We start from the raw sequence: 15,208 nt of genomic DNA, 5'->3' as shown, positions 1-15,208 counted from the left end.
CGCCCAGATCCCCCAAGGGCCCCAGTCCAGTCCTGGGAGTCCGCCCGAGCACCATGGTCACGCCTGCATGTGGATTTCGCCGGCCCCTTTCAGGGGAAAACATTCTTCATAGTGGTGGACTCCTACACCAAATGGCTGGAAGTCACACTGGTACCGTCCACTTCCACTCCGCAGCCATCCGGGTACTATGCAGGCTGTTTGCAACCCACGGGCTCCCTGACACTCTCGTCTCAGACAACGGGACTGCATTTACGTCAGGAGAATTCCAAACCTTCACAGGGCAGAACGCCATCCGCCACATCCGTTCGGCGCCGTTCCACCCTGCCACCAATGGCCAAGCAGAACGCATGGTGCGGACCACCAAGGACACCCTTCGCCACATGACGCAAGGGGACTGGGAGTACCGCCTTGCCACATTCCTTCTAGCACAGCACAGCACCCCCAGCTCAACGACTGGCCGGAGCCCTGCTGAACTACTAATGGGTCAGCGCCTTGCAATCAGATTGGACCGCCTTCACCCCGATAGAGCTCAGGATGAGGTAGTGGTGGGGGAAGGCAGGAACCCCCGGACCTTCGAGGCCCAGGACCCAGTGTACGCAAAGAATTTTGGGGCAGGCCCAGCATGGGTACCCGCCACAGTCACCAGGGTCACTAGCCCCGTGTCGTACGAGGTGCTAACGGATGGGGGGGCAATGCTGGTGCCGCCACTGCGACCAGATACGGCGACGATTCCCGGGAGAAAACCAGGAGGAGGACAGGTCAGAGGAGTCCCAAGGGAACAGCGGGGCAGTGAGGCCCATAGAGCAGGAGGGGCCAGCAGGAGAGGCAGAATCAGTAAATACAGAGAGGACCCGTGAGGCCGAAAGGACACCGGAACCAGAACCACGACTAAGCGAGCCGGTTGCACCAGACCAAACAGCCCCATCACAGCCAGCATCCTTGGAACACGAGTCAGAACCTGGAGCCCGGACCAGGGAACACCCCAGGCCGCAACGCACACGTAGGCCGCCGGCATACCTTGAGGACTATGAATGCGACCTCCCGGGCAGGACTGGAACTTAGAGGGGAGGGGTGTTATGTACTGAGTTGAATAGGATCCAAACTGCAGCAGTCTGATTGGTCCTAGAACAATAGGATCCAAAATGCAGCAGTCTGATTGGTCCTAGAACAATAGGATTCAGAATGCAGCAGTCTGATTGGTCCTAGAACAATGCAGCAGTATGATTGGTTGGCAGGAACCACCCAATCCTGCTCCAGATAGAAGTGAATCCACAACCTGATTGGCTTACAGAAGAATTCCGGAATTAGCCAATCATGTGCAGCCCATTGTGTAAATAATGTATATAAAGCAGATACTGTGAAGGGACTTCCATTCATTCCTCCTCACCACTATGAGCTGAATAAAGAGCATGAAATCACTTTGCGACTCTGAGTATATTTCAGCCAGCTTTTCCACCAAGTTACTCAAGGTGGCATACATGGTTCTTCCCCTCCTCAATTAATTCCAACAACACCCATGTAAGGTAGGAGGAGACCGAGAAGCATTGAGTGGACCAGGGTCAGTCAATGAGCTTCATGGCTGAGTGTGAATTTGCATCCTGGTCTCTCCCAGGTTAGTCTGACACTTTAATTGCTACAGCACAATTGGCTCTCTTCCCCTAGTATATATTTAAACCAGGCTCCACTGACCTGGTGCCCTCCAGTTGTTTTGTGCTACGAGTCCGTACCTGCCAAGTGCCCCAGGGGGGAAACGGGATGTCCCTTTTTTTTACAAGAGGTCACTGTGGCCATTTTGGGTGCTGTGATCTCATGTGCCATGATCTTACCCTGAAAAATGCTCTCCCCCCCCCCACCCAGGACAAGATTGCAATGCGGATCACGTGACGTGCCTGGGAGCATGTTCTGGAAGACGCATGTCCCAGCTTTGATCTGAAAAAGTTGAACTGTATGCATATCCCATTAGCTTCAACCAGCACAGCTGTATGCTGATGGGAGTTGTGGTCTGGTTTAAACAATACATGGATTGCTTCCTCCTTACTGAGCCCACCTGCCCTTTCTTCAGGAGTGTATCTTAGCCCCTCCTCCTCCTCTGGGTGTGCAAGAAACTGTGGCTTCCATGACCACAGGATCATTTCTGCAAGCATCCTCTCCAATGCATGCTTATTACAGGGTTGTTTTTTTAAAGTTAAAAAGCTCAGTGCCTTCAGACATTACAATAAATGTATTTCATAGGACAAAACAAAACAGAAACCATGCGCTTTTGTCCCATTGACTATCATGCTGACAAGTGGAGGCTGATGCCATCATAACAACATTTCCCTTTCACTCCTCTAATTGAAACCAACTCTTTCTTTCTGCAGCGGGAAAAAAGCATGTGCTCAGAAGATGTTCTTTGGCATGTCAAATGTTAACTAGCAACACATGGGCAGAAAGAAAGAGGGTGCTGCCCTTTAAAAAAACCTATCTGACAGTTTGATGTAGGCAGAGGAAAGTCTGCTGCGGGCAGTGAAACTGTAATACATATGTGGACCTCTCTGAAAGAGTTTCCCCGTTTACTTAACTGGAGGAAGTGGCTGCAATACCTTCATCATCTGTTTGCATTCAGCATCTGTCCTGTTTACGTGCTACTTGCATATAAGTCACTCGTGGATCAGGCCTTGCCCCAACTAGTGTAGTGTAACAGGACTAGGACCTGGGAAAGACCTTGGGGGCCAGACACTGCCTCTCACTCTTACCTATCTCACAGGGTTCTTGTGGGGATTAAATGAGGAGGGGGAGAACCATGAACTCCTTGGAGAAAAAAGACTGGATATAAATGCAGCAAATTAATAATAATAAATAACATCATACCCCTCAGCTCAATTCACTCCCCAGCCTCAGTGCTTTGAGCGCAGATGTCTGCGGGGTGGGGATTGCAACCGTTTTGGCAAATGACCTTAGTGTTGTTTGTATAGTTAGCCATTGAGAGGGGACTGTTGAGGCAGTTTGAAGAGGTGTGCTTGCTTCTTATAGGGAATGTAAAAGTAAGGTAACTGTCAGTGATGGACTTGGCAACGACAGATTCATCCTCATCTATCCTGAAAACTGTGACCAAACACCACTCTTAAAGATCGTCACAGATGTAAAATCCTATATTGCTTAAACCCAGGCTCTCTGAAAAAACGCATTCCCTCAAACGAACCTGCCCAGACGCTGAGGAGGCTATTCTTTCAGTCCCGCCGCCCTCACGCTTGCTGGGGATGCAGGATGGGGCCTTCTTGGTGGTGGCTGCTCCCAGACTCTGGAGCTCCCTCCCTAAAGAAGCCAGACTGGTTCCCTCCTTGCTGTCCTTCCACCAGCAGGTGAAGACTTTCCAAACAAGCCTTTGGAAACTGACTGATTCTAATGAAAGGGCTCGTTTTTTGTTTGTTTTTATTTTTTTAAGTTATTGTCTGTGTTTTTAATGGATTTTAAAAAATACTATTTTAATTCTATTAGTGTTTAATAGCATTTAATGACGGTTGTCTCAATGTTTCTGGCTTGTTCTGTTTTATCTGTGTAAGCCACAGAACTGGGAAACTGGCAGGATATAAATATAAAACCAAAGTTAGGTAAGGTTTCATAAAAGTGTGACCCAAACTGAATTTATCTGCTATCCCTATTGGCCGTGTGCTCTTCAAGACATGGGGAGAGGAGGGGTGTTGTCAGCAGAGCAAGGCATTATTCAACAGGAGATTGTTGGAACTGGCTGAGAGTCAAAGGGAACCAAGCGCTTCAGGCATTCCTCTGCCTCAGGCTCTGTTCCTCGATGCAGCTCCTGCAGCTACCATGCAAAGGCTTCAACAGGTGCCTTCCGTGCCAACTTTTAAACGCCTGCTGAAGATTTTGCTATTTTGTCTGGCCTGTGCAGGCAATTATGAATGCTTCTTTCCATAACTGATGTCTGGTTTTAACCTTTTAAATATGGTTTTACTGTATGGTTTTATGCATTTTAAATGAAACAAAGCTTCAAAATAAACAAACGGATGAAATGAAAGCTGAGCATTTTGGTGTAGATTGTTGCAGCAAATAAGAGGGTGTTTCGGGTGGTTCTGGCGGCTGCATGGACAATAACTGGAAATGGCCCGGTGAGAGAGAAGCGAGGGAGGAGTATGTGTTGAGAGGAGGGGGTGGGGATGCCTGCATGGATTTCAGCCCATGTAGCGAAGAGAAAATAATAATTTGAGAGCAAAAGGAATGATGGCGTTTGTGAAAGGAAAGGCAGCAACTCAAAACAAGATGCTGTGGGTGGGTGAGAATTCTCCCGGCTTTATGTGTGTGGAAAGTGTGTGTTGTGTGGTTGCACTTACGTACCAGAAAGATGAGTTTTCAATGGCTTTTCGGCGGTTTGTTAGTCCTTTTCCTTGTTGGTTTGTTGCCCGTTCCACTGTCAATCAGTCTTCCTGATTCCTGAAGATCCTCCTGATTTTTAGTCAGAATCTCCTTTCCTATCACTTGAATCCAATTAAATTTCAGAAGGCTGAAAGGCTGTTTAGTGGAAGCACTGGGAGAAAAATAAAGATATCCACTTGGTGGCAGGCAGCTGCAGTGAAGTGAGCAAGGAGGAGGGGCCAGTTTGTGCTGGTTTGATTCCACTACCCCCCTTCCCTCTCTTGGCGCAGCTCCACGCTTTCACAATTTGCTAGGCTGATTTTGACTCGTTTTTGTTTTACTACATTTATATCCTGCCCTTATTCCAAGGAGGTTCAGGCAGCAAACATGGTTCCCCCCCCCAACACACACACTTCATTTTTTCTCTCACAACAACCCTGTGAGGTAGGCTGGCTGAGAACAGCTGACACGACGTTACCTAAAAGAGTTTCATGGCTGAGGGAACCTACATCTTCCTGGACCTACTCCCACTACACCATACTGCCTGGCCAAGCCTAAGGTTGCCAAGAGGTAAAAATACATTTTCATTTAACATTTACATTCCAGCAGCGAGAGAAAAGCGAAGCAGGGCTCCCTCCATCGGCTCTACTATGGCAGGCCAACCCCACCAGGCTTCCTCTCCCCTCAAATGGCACTTGAGGGAAAGCCATTCCCTCAGGCTGCCTGGGGGCTTATCCACACTTCCCCTTGTCTCTCTTCTTTCTCAGGGAAAACCCACTTTTTAGCTCTAAATCGGAGCAAAGCTCAGTCTCTGGAAAACACAATTGCTGTTTGCTCCAACTGAGTGCTAAAGAGTGGCTTTCCCTGGGGGAAAGCAGCAGAACAAGAGGAACTGAGACCTCAGCGGGAGAGGTGGGAAGCAGGAAGCTACCTCCATCACCTTTGCCAAAGACCCTGCTCCACCAGGCACCTCCTCCTGCTGGTCATTCTAAGAACAGCTGTTTAGAAATCTACCTGGGTTTTTGTTTTTCCTCTTCCCTCTGTGTCTTTGCCCTTGTGTGTCATTTTTTAAAAATATGGTAACCCTGTGGAAAGATACTTTTCTTGTTTTGATTGTTTATGAACCACTCTGGGAGCTTTTTTGGCTGAAGAATCGGGTACAAACTCAACAAACAAACAACGCTTCTTTCATGTAGACTTTTTGCCATTTTTGAAAGGGTGGGTAACACCCTCCCAAATTTTGACCCCAGAAAATGTCCAGATATTGTTGATACCACCCATAATTAAAAAAAAATATCTCTGACTTCTGTCAAAAGAAGGAAACAAATAGGAAACGCATGACTGTGTGACACTACCAGGATCCACAAAGGTGGCTATTACGCCCAATCCCAGCACAGGAGCCACAATGAATCAGGGATACTAAGAGCATATTAACAGTTCCTTTGCCTTCTGTACTGTTTGTAAATACTTCAGAGGACAGTCACTGATCCAAAAGGAAGGGCCCTTCAGTCACAAAGTTGCCTGCCAGGAAACCTTGGCCACCAACTCAGTTTGCGTGCTATGCTTTGCCTGGATCAGTCACTGCAAAACTGTTCCTGCCTCCCCTTTTAGGAAAAACTGACTTCTTCCAAGCGGACATCAAATCTGGTAGCATCCCCAGGGGAGAGTCAATTTAGCACAAAAGGTGAATGGCAGGCATACTATTTTCAGCTCTTTCCGTTCCACATAACTGCTTTGAGAGAGGAAGGTAAACCACATTTTCTGGGGACTGGACCATAGGCTGGGCTTTCTTTCTAAGTGGGGTCATCTTTGTCCGGTTATCCACATCTTGGTCTCAGGTCCAGACATGGCCATTTGTTTGCTCAACTCGCAGGACTACTGGCTGGCCAAACAGCAGAGGGAATTTCAGAGGTGAAAGGATAGAAGTTTACAAAATCATGCATGGCATGGAGAAAGTCAACAGAGGAAAATTTGCCTCCCTCTCTCATAACATTAGAATTTGTGCACCTCCATTAAGGTTTAAAGTTGGCAGATTCAGGACAGATACCCCCCCCCAAAAAAAAACTCCTTCTTCATGCAGCATGGAGTTACTGTAGTTGTGGTTGTTGTTTTTATTTATCCACCCTTCACCCTAAGGTTTCAGGGTAGGTTACAACATTAAAACACAATATTAAGAACAGTTTTATAATAACTTCCCACCACAAAAGTAAGGTGGATCCTAATAATATACATCTCAAGTATCAAAAGGCAGACTGAAAAGGCGAGTTAAGACTGTGGAACTTGGTTCTACAGGAGACAATGATGGCCACCAAATTAGATGGTTATTTTTTTAAAAAAGATTCCATGCCAGGGGTCATTGGGAAGGGAACTGCAAATTCAACTACTAATATCATAATGCTATTATACAAATCAATGCCGTGAAGGCATTTGAAAACTGTGTAGGGTCCTAGTTGCCTTGCGTCAAAAAGGCTGTTGTAGAGATGGAAGAGGTTTAGAAAAGAGCTACCAAAATTATCAAGGAGTGGAGCTCTTGCCCTGTGATGAAAAGTTGCAGCATTTGGGACTTTTTAGTTTAGAGAAAAGGCAAGTAAGAGGCAACATTATGGAAGTTTTTACAATTATGCATGGCATGGAGAAAGTGGATAGAGAAATGGTGCTGGTCCCCCCCTTATTTCATAACACTAGAACTTTTGGACATCCAATGAAGCTGAATGTTGGGACATTCAGAACAGATAAAATAATAGTCCGTCCTCAGAAGGGCACTTCACTGAGTTCCACAGATGGGGAACGAAGCACAAAGAACCTAAATCAAAACCAATCAAAAAGACGGTGGAATCTTTCATTTATAAAGTCACGATGTTGTCAAAATGTCAGGGCAGCTACATCTCTATTACTTGAGTCAAAAATAGAAAAGAAAAGAAGCTAAGAGAGCGGGAGATGGGGCAGGTGTGCACCGCTTGCAGGCAGAGAAATGTTCATTTGAAGAAAACAGTCTTACATGGGAGCGGGGAGGCAGCCCCCCCCCCCAGCTCTCCAGTATTGCTTTGGAAACCATGTTCCGTACATTGCAGGTGCCTTGGGGTGGTGGTTTAAATAGGAGAGTGAAATCAATAAGATATAAGTGTCTTAAGGATGGAAGGTCACCGCGGCCTGGCTTCGCTGCCTAGAGGCCATACAATGACAGCGGAGGATGTTTAGCAGCAAAGACATCATCAACAATGAAATATTTGATGACATTGCAAGGTTTCTCATTTGCAAACAAGAGAATGGCTATGACTCAGGGATGTAAGCGGAATTGAGCCTGGATCCCAAGAACTCTTGTATTCTTCGCTCTATTACTTTCCAAGGGCATCTTACCCTGCCCTGTTCCTTCTATACATGTAGAAAATATAGCATTAAGAAGCATTGTTGTATTAATCATAGCAAGAGCAAAACAAATTCTTTAAAGAATATTGGCCTCCGTCTATTGAATTTGATTTGCGTCAACAGCGAAGAATCGTCCTTCCAGATGTTCCTAGTCTGTTAAGGACTAGTATAATACCTAAACACTTCTGACCTTTAATGTAAAAATCTACAAATTAGATTTGGAATTTAATGTTCCAGGTTGCTGTGTCTCCAAATCATTGTGTCCTCTGGTTTGTTTATTAGTTTGGTGTATCAGCAAGAACTTTACTAAGTTCACAGTAAAGTTTTGTTTTGTATGTTGTGTTTGTTATTATGTATTTCTTATTTGAGAAATTTCAATAAAAATTTATTAAAAAGCAATAATATTGTTGAGAGTGTGATTTCTTAATGTTAATATATGATATAGAAGTGATTATGGAAATGCGATAGATATGTTAATGTCATAGGGATGTCAGAAAGAGGGAGGGAAGGAAGTCAATGCTCAGACCTGGCAAAGAACACTCAACTATTGGCTTCGCCTTAATCTAAATCCACCCGGTCTACTGCCTCTAGTAATGCAAGACCCTCATAAAAGCATGTGGTTCAAAACTGTGCATCAAAAACTCCTTACATGCGGTCTGCATTCGCAATCCCTACTATCAATGGGCCTTATTAAAGCAAAGAGCCTAATAGACCAGCGCCTGAAAGACATTGAACGGCAAAACAACCTGACTATCTTAAAGAAAATGTGTCCATGGTATACTTACTTTCCCCCTGCCCACTTTGATTTCCCAGCTTCATATTTGTCTAAATTAACCATCCCAAAATACAGACGCGCCTTTACATTGGCTAGATGGGATGTTCTTCCTTCTGCCGTACTCGAAGGTCGTTACCAAAAGACTCCATTTGAAAAACGACTCTGCCCATGTAGAGATGGTAACACGGAAACAGTGTCCCACGTCCTCCTATCCTGCCCCCTTTATAAAGACCTAAGGAATGAGATTATTACTCCACTCATTCTCCCCAACCCCGGCCGTCCACAAGACATTATACTGTTCTTTCTCTTTTCTGATACGGACAGTCAGATAACAGAGAAGGTCGCAAGGTACATCGAGAGAGCTGTGAAATTGAGGGCCACCATCTGAGTGACAGACGTGTTCATCTGACGGACCTCTTTTTGTTTGTTTTTATCCCCTTTTATGTTTATTCTATTTTATCTTTAATTCTTGTATAGCTGTGGCCTGTTGGCTTTGCTAATAAAGTTCTGATTCTGAAGTCAATGCTCCTTTTGAGCAAATAATATAAGTTGTGAATATGTGTATTGAACTGAAATGAAATATGGAAAACTCAATAAAAATTATTATAAAAAAGCAATAATATTGTTGTAGGTTTGGGAAGAGGGTCAGTCTAGACAATGCCCATGGGGCCCTTTCCAACCCTGTGATTCTGTACCTATGAGGGTAGACAGTATAACAGGAAACCTGTTGAACCAGCCAGATCACTGCGTTTGTTAAGGTACTGGCCTGGGCTGGCCAGTTAAGTACTGCCAATGTCTACCTGTCCAAAGAGAAACAAATGGGTGGGCCTTTACGCACCTCACCTGATTGGAACTACAACAACCTAGGATGGAGAACAATAAACTAAGGAGTGTGTGAGAGAATTTGGGGCTACTGCTGGAAACTGGAAATACAGATGCTCCTCTTGCTCTGGGCTGGACCCAAAGCTGTGGCTTGGGGCTTCCATGGAAACCAAATGGGGAAGAAAGATCTGCTTGAGTGTTAATGATGTGAGCCCTTCCTTCTATGTTCAGGTTTTATATGTATGTAAATAAAACCACAAATACTAATGACCTCACGATCTCCATTCACTTTCATTCCAAGGAAATGGAACCATAGGTCATAGCACAGCACCCCTGGAGTCTCTTAGCACTCAAAAGGGGGTGGGAGGGCATGCAGCAATATTAATTCAATTCTGCAGCAAAGGCATATTAAAACATTGTTCTCTCATTCCACATCAAAATGTTGCTGAAAACAGTTTATTTCTAGGTCCATCAGAACGTAATATATTTTCTAGTTCAATTCGTGCAGCCAGTACTTTAGAAACAAAACAAACCCTGCAACACTACGAAAACCACCTCTAGTCCAAACTTGTTTACAGATCACAGTGTTGAGTCCTGGTTCAGACTGGTTGCAGCGTGGTTGCCAGGGAAGAGAGTGGATCAAAGGATTTACAGAGGCTGGCTATGGCTGATCTGAGAGATATTTTATATCACCTGTGCTCTCATTCTTCCAATAATAACACTTGCTTACATCAGGTAAGCCTCTCTGTTTGTAGTGAAACATGCAATGCATGAACTGTTTAAATTTTTTAATTGTTGTAACCTGCCCTAGGACCTGATGCAACAGCAAAGAAAGCTAATGCTATTCTAGGCTTCATCAATAGAAGTATAGTGTCCCAATCAACAGAAGTCATATTGCTGCTCTCTTTTGCCTTGGTCTGGGCTCCCTCATTTAAGGAGGATATTGACAAGCTGGAATGTGTGCATAAGAGGGCAGTCAAGATTATCGAGGGTCTGGAAAGCAAGCCTTATGAGGAGTTGTTGTTGAGGGAATTGGGTATGTTTAGTATGGATAAGAAGAGACTGAGAGGAGAATTGATAGCCATCTTCAAATATCTGAAGGACTATCTCATAGAAGATGGAGTAAGCTTGTTTTCTCTGGCTCCAGAAGGAAAGACCTGAACTAATGGCTTCAAGCTACAAGAAGATTCTAAGCACCAGGAATAACTTTCTGACGGTAAGAGCTGTTTGGGACAGACTCCCTTGGAAGGTGGTTGGGGTCTCCTTCGTTGGAGGTTTATAAGCAGAGGTTGGATGGCCATCTGTTATGGATATTTTAGCTGACATTGCAGCACTGCAGGAGGTTGAACTACATGACCCTCGTCCCTTCCAACTCTACAATTCTAGGATTCTAGTAGTAGTAGTACTTCGCCTGACTGGGTTGCCCCAGGATGTGTAATGTTAATAATACTGTAGCTTCAAGGCTGCATAAATACTTGCACATTCATATTTTGCTGCAGGCTGCACACAGCAACATGGGTTTTGTAGTCTTAATGCTTCAAAAGTATCTGGAAAATATGCTTAATTATTTTATACTGGAAAGGAAAATGTTAGAAAATCTAACAATATTTTTACTGCCTACACAACACATTATCTTGGATGCTTGTTTTGCACCCTGTTCAAAATGTGCCCAGGCCACCACATTACATCACTATAGTTCCACTGGTGCTGTCAGATGCTGAGAAGTTCATATATTGTGTATCTCGGCTAAGTTCTTGAGGATTTTATGATGCCCACACCCACAATTACTTAGCAGCTTCAGGCTATAAGCCCAAGGAAGCACATCCTGTCTACACCCACAATGAGATGAATGTAACATCTGGATGACATTACCAGGGTTTTCTATCATCTAAAATATCTGTGGGTCTTTGCCATGTTTCCCTCCCCCCTAGCATGATATATTCTTCAATAGTACACAACCTCAAACTTACTCTCCATGGTTTATCACCAGAATAACTATCATCCTCAGATTCCATGCTCACAATCATTAATGTGATGCAGCCATAAAAAGGGGGGGGGGGGTTAGAATGGTAACTAGTCCCCCTTCCATTGCCTCTCCTCTCTTTTACCCTCTCCTTTTAGATCTGTTCAACAATATGTGTAATACATTGCAGGACAAGGAGTCTATGAGAGCTTTCCACCAGAACATACACACACAAATAGATGTCATCTTGACTGTTTCATCCTCTCCCTAACCACCACCTGCTACCCATTTGTTCCAGCATCTCTTCACCCAACCACAGTCTTTGAAAATGCTTATTCAACCCAATTCCCCCATCCTGTATATTCAGATCCTTCCTTGTACCCTATCTGGAGTTTTTGACTCAATTAGCCAGCCGTTGGGTTCCTTCTTAAATGGTTCTTACCAGTTGTGTAGTCAAGCTGACGTCTTGCATACATGGCACAAGCCTCATGGATGACAGGTTCCACAAAAATTCTACTTCTGTTGGTGACGACTTTGATGGTTTAATTTGGATGAGCAGAATATGCCCTTTTGCACAGCTGCCGTGCACTGGGCCGACAGCTTCATCAGGCTGTCCATTATGACAGTTGCCACAGGAGGACAGAGTTGCTCTTGTGCTCAGGCTCTGCTTGCCTGTTTCCCACATGCATCTTGTTGGCCACAGCAGTGAGAACAGGATAAGGGACTAGATGTGCCATCGTTGGCCTGTTTCATCAGACTCTTCAGATGTTCTTAACATAGGGCTACCAGACATCCCCAGTTCCCTGGGACAGTCCCTGGATTCACCAATCTGTCCCCGGACAAAATCTGTCCCTGGAATGTCCCCGGTTTTTAATTAATGTCCCCGGATTTATGCCTGGGGACTTCTGGCGAGGCAACATGGTGGACGCCATGGCAGTGAGCAGCACTGGAGGTCCTGGACACGTCAAAGTTCCAGCCAGCCAATCCACTGGCGGGGGGGGAGGGGGCTATTTAAACCGAGGCGCGAGCCAGAGAGCTTCTTTCTGGCTTGCTTCCTCGATCAGCGCTCGCCCTGAACTCGCACAGAGCTGCCTGCAGCAGAAGAGCCTACGGTGCTCTTCTGCTGAGGGCTCTGTGCACCCGAGTTGGGGGGGGGGGGCGAGCGAGGCACTGAGGAAGTGAAGAGGAGGAGGAGAAGCATAGAAAAGAGTTGTGCCGCGTTGCGAGACACAGAGAGACAGAAATTAAAATTATGTCTGATTCAATTCCTCTGACCTGCTCATCAAACAATGCACCAGAAATGGAGTCAACAAGGGAAGCAAGGTGAGAAGACTATGAAAGATGGAATGGCCCATGGCCCTGGGGGAGATGAAACTCGGGGCTCATTCACATTCCTATTTGCCATCCTGCTTTCCCCCAGGAAACCCTCTCTTTGGTGCTAAATTGGAACAAATGGCAATCACCAATTTAGCACCAAAGCCAAGGTTTCCTGGGGGAAATTGGTGGGACAAAGGCAATACCTAGCAAGCATGGGACAAGCAGGGAACAGCTCAGAGTTGTGCTTCCTAGGCACTCCCTAGTGGAAGTGTGGACAAGCCCTCGGTGGCAAGGCAGCATAACCATGGAAAGGTTTAAGCAGGACTTCACCATGCAAGGTACAAGAATGGATGAAAAAGAAGACCCTCAAAAGATAGCATGTATTTTTGCCTATAGCTGAGCATACAACAATAGGGATAGGCTGGGCCATAGCTAGGGGGTGGTGAGGTGGGCCCCCGCCAGGGGCACAGGCAAGGGGGGTACAAAATTGGCTTAAAATATGTCCATAAATATGTCTATAAAGAAAAATATTGATTATTGCCTCATAAGAAAAGGTTTTAAATAGAGGGTGAATTGAACGGGTGGCAGGGGGGTGGGTTGGAGGAGAGGCAGAAAGAAGAGCTAATTTGTCCGTGGCTAGGGGGTGCAATCTGGACGGTTCTGCCAGGGGTGCAAGATCACCTAGCTATGGCTCTGGGCACAGGCAGTCAAAGAAGCAGGAGGCAGGGCAAAGTGAGGTAGAAAATAAAGGGAAGGCTTGTTGCACTCAGTTCATTAATAAAGCTGTTTCGAGTTCTGCTCCTCTGACCTGCTCATCATTACAAGGACCAAGAGGGTGTGACTGTTGAAGAGATGCCCAAATTTCAAAATCAGTTATGGGGAATCTAGGGATGCTCTGGGAAGATGGGCCTAAAGGCATTTCCCAGATGTCCCTAATTTCCTTACTGCAGGATTTATTTCATCAAATTTATGCACTACTTGATTGGGGAAAAAAGCAACTGTGGATAAGCCCATGTGTACATTAAAACCAAGGACTTACCCACACTTCCTCCTGTTCAACTGCTTCACGACTGGGAAAACAGCTCTTTAGTGCTCAATTAGAGCAAATGGCAATTTAGGTTTTCTTTCCCTGGATTTCCATTTTTTCCGATCTATCACCAAAGAATGATTTTTCCATTGGAAAGGAGTGGGGCAAGGGGGAAACCACTCAGACCTATGCTTTCTAGATGTGTAACAAGTGGGAGTTTGTGAGCCCCAAGGGGGTGGAATACATTTAAAACATCCTGCCCACTTCTTAAAAAAAAATATCCACAAACAGTTAAAGGCCAAAGCCTGGTTATAGAGGAATTGGGGGGGGGGGCAAGTACCTAAATATATACCGTATTTTTTGCTCTATAAGACTCACTTTTTCCCTCCTAAAAAGTAAGGGGAAATGTGTGTGCGTCTTATGGAGCGAATGCAGGCTGCGCAGCTATCACAGAATCCAGAACAGCAAGAGGGATTGCTGCTTTCACTGCACAGAGATCACTCTTGCTGTTCTGGCTTCTCAGATTCAGATTTTTTTTCTTGTTTTCCTCCTCCAAAAACTAGGTGCGTCTTGTGGTCTGGTGCGTCTTACAGAGCGAAAAATACGGTAGTTACCTGCCACCCCAACTCTACAAAAGGTGTGAGACTGCAGCTCTGAATTATACCACGTATATACTCTGGTTGATCCAAAAGAGTATTCATTATCTCAACAGTCTTACAAGTTTCTTTCTTTCCCTCATCGCCCTTCCATTACAACCTCTTTCCTCTGAATAATAAATAATTGGATTTCTATTTGGTTCCCTGACTTTTCTTCTTTTTCTCTCTTCAGATTTTATCTGTGTTGAAATTATGTACATAACATGTACGTCACTGGACTTTTGTTTCCTTCTGTATGCATTATAAAAGAAATATAAATTCAAAAATCCAAATAAAAAAGGAAGGACACCCTCATTGTACATTTGCTCCCTCACAAGACAAAGGGAAGCTCACGGAGGCAGGAGGCAGGCATTAGCTCCTCAGCCCACAGCTGCAAGCAGCCTTTACTCCCTGCTCCCTCAGACTGCTGGTTGTTCTAGGGGCAATACGATCCTGTTTACCTCCTTCGGATGAAAGAGTGATCGGGAGACGTGTTCTTTTAAGGTGTTTGTTTTGTTTCAATGTGCAACTAGTATTTTAGCCTTCTCCTCTGTTTAGCTTCTTTTCGTGTCTTTGCATGCTCACTGTTCTCAATAATTGGAGAGACGTCCAGTCCCCCCCCCCCTGCTTCTGACTCTCCCCCCTCCATGCTAACCTTAGAAGGGCGAGGGGGTCCCCTACAGGTGGAAAAGGTCCCCTGCAGCAGTTTTATGGCATGGCCATCCCTAGTTATCAGTACCAATGAAGGGGAGTCTATAAATATTTTTTAATAGACAAGGACACAAACAAATCCCTGCTGAGGGGCACCCACAATTGTGGGGTTTCAGGAGACCATGGTGATGCATCTCCAGCTGTTGCCATTGGCTACAGAGTACCTGTGACATCACAAAAGTACATGGCGGATATATAAGTGGCTATAAAGGTGGGCCTTATCTTGTTCCCTCAAGAGAACA

General features: G+C 45.3%; 1 long non-coding RNA gene across 2 annotated transcripts in view; it reads right to left on the bottom strand.

The window, feature by feature from the left end:
• LOC308578504 overlaps window positions 1-4,523 on the bottom strand; it is a 47,976-nt gene extending 43,453 nt beyond the window's left edge. For both annotated transcript variants that reach the window (XR_014003962.1, XR_014003963.1), the window contains exon 1: window positions 4,333-4,523. This is a non-coding gene — a long non-coding RNA (uncharacterized lncRNA). The remainder of the gene's footprint in view (window positions 1-4,332) is intronic.
• Window positions 4,524-15,208: the final 10,685 nt, after the last annotated feature.

This window comes from Podarcis bocagei, assembly GCF_964188305.1.
Source record: "Podarcis bocagei genome assembly, chromosome: Z".
Taxonomy (NCBI): Eukaryota; Metazoa; Chordata; class Lepidosauria; order Squamata; family Lacertidae; genus Podarcis; species Podarcis bocagei.
This window is presented reverse-complemented; position numbering and strand designations above follow the sequence as displayed.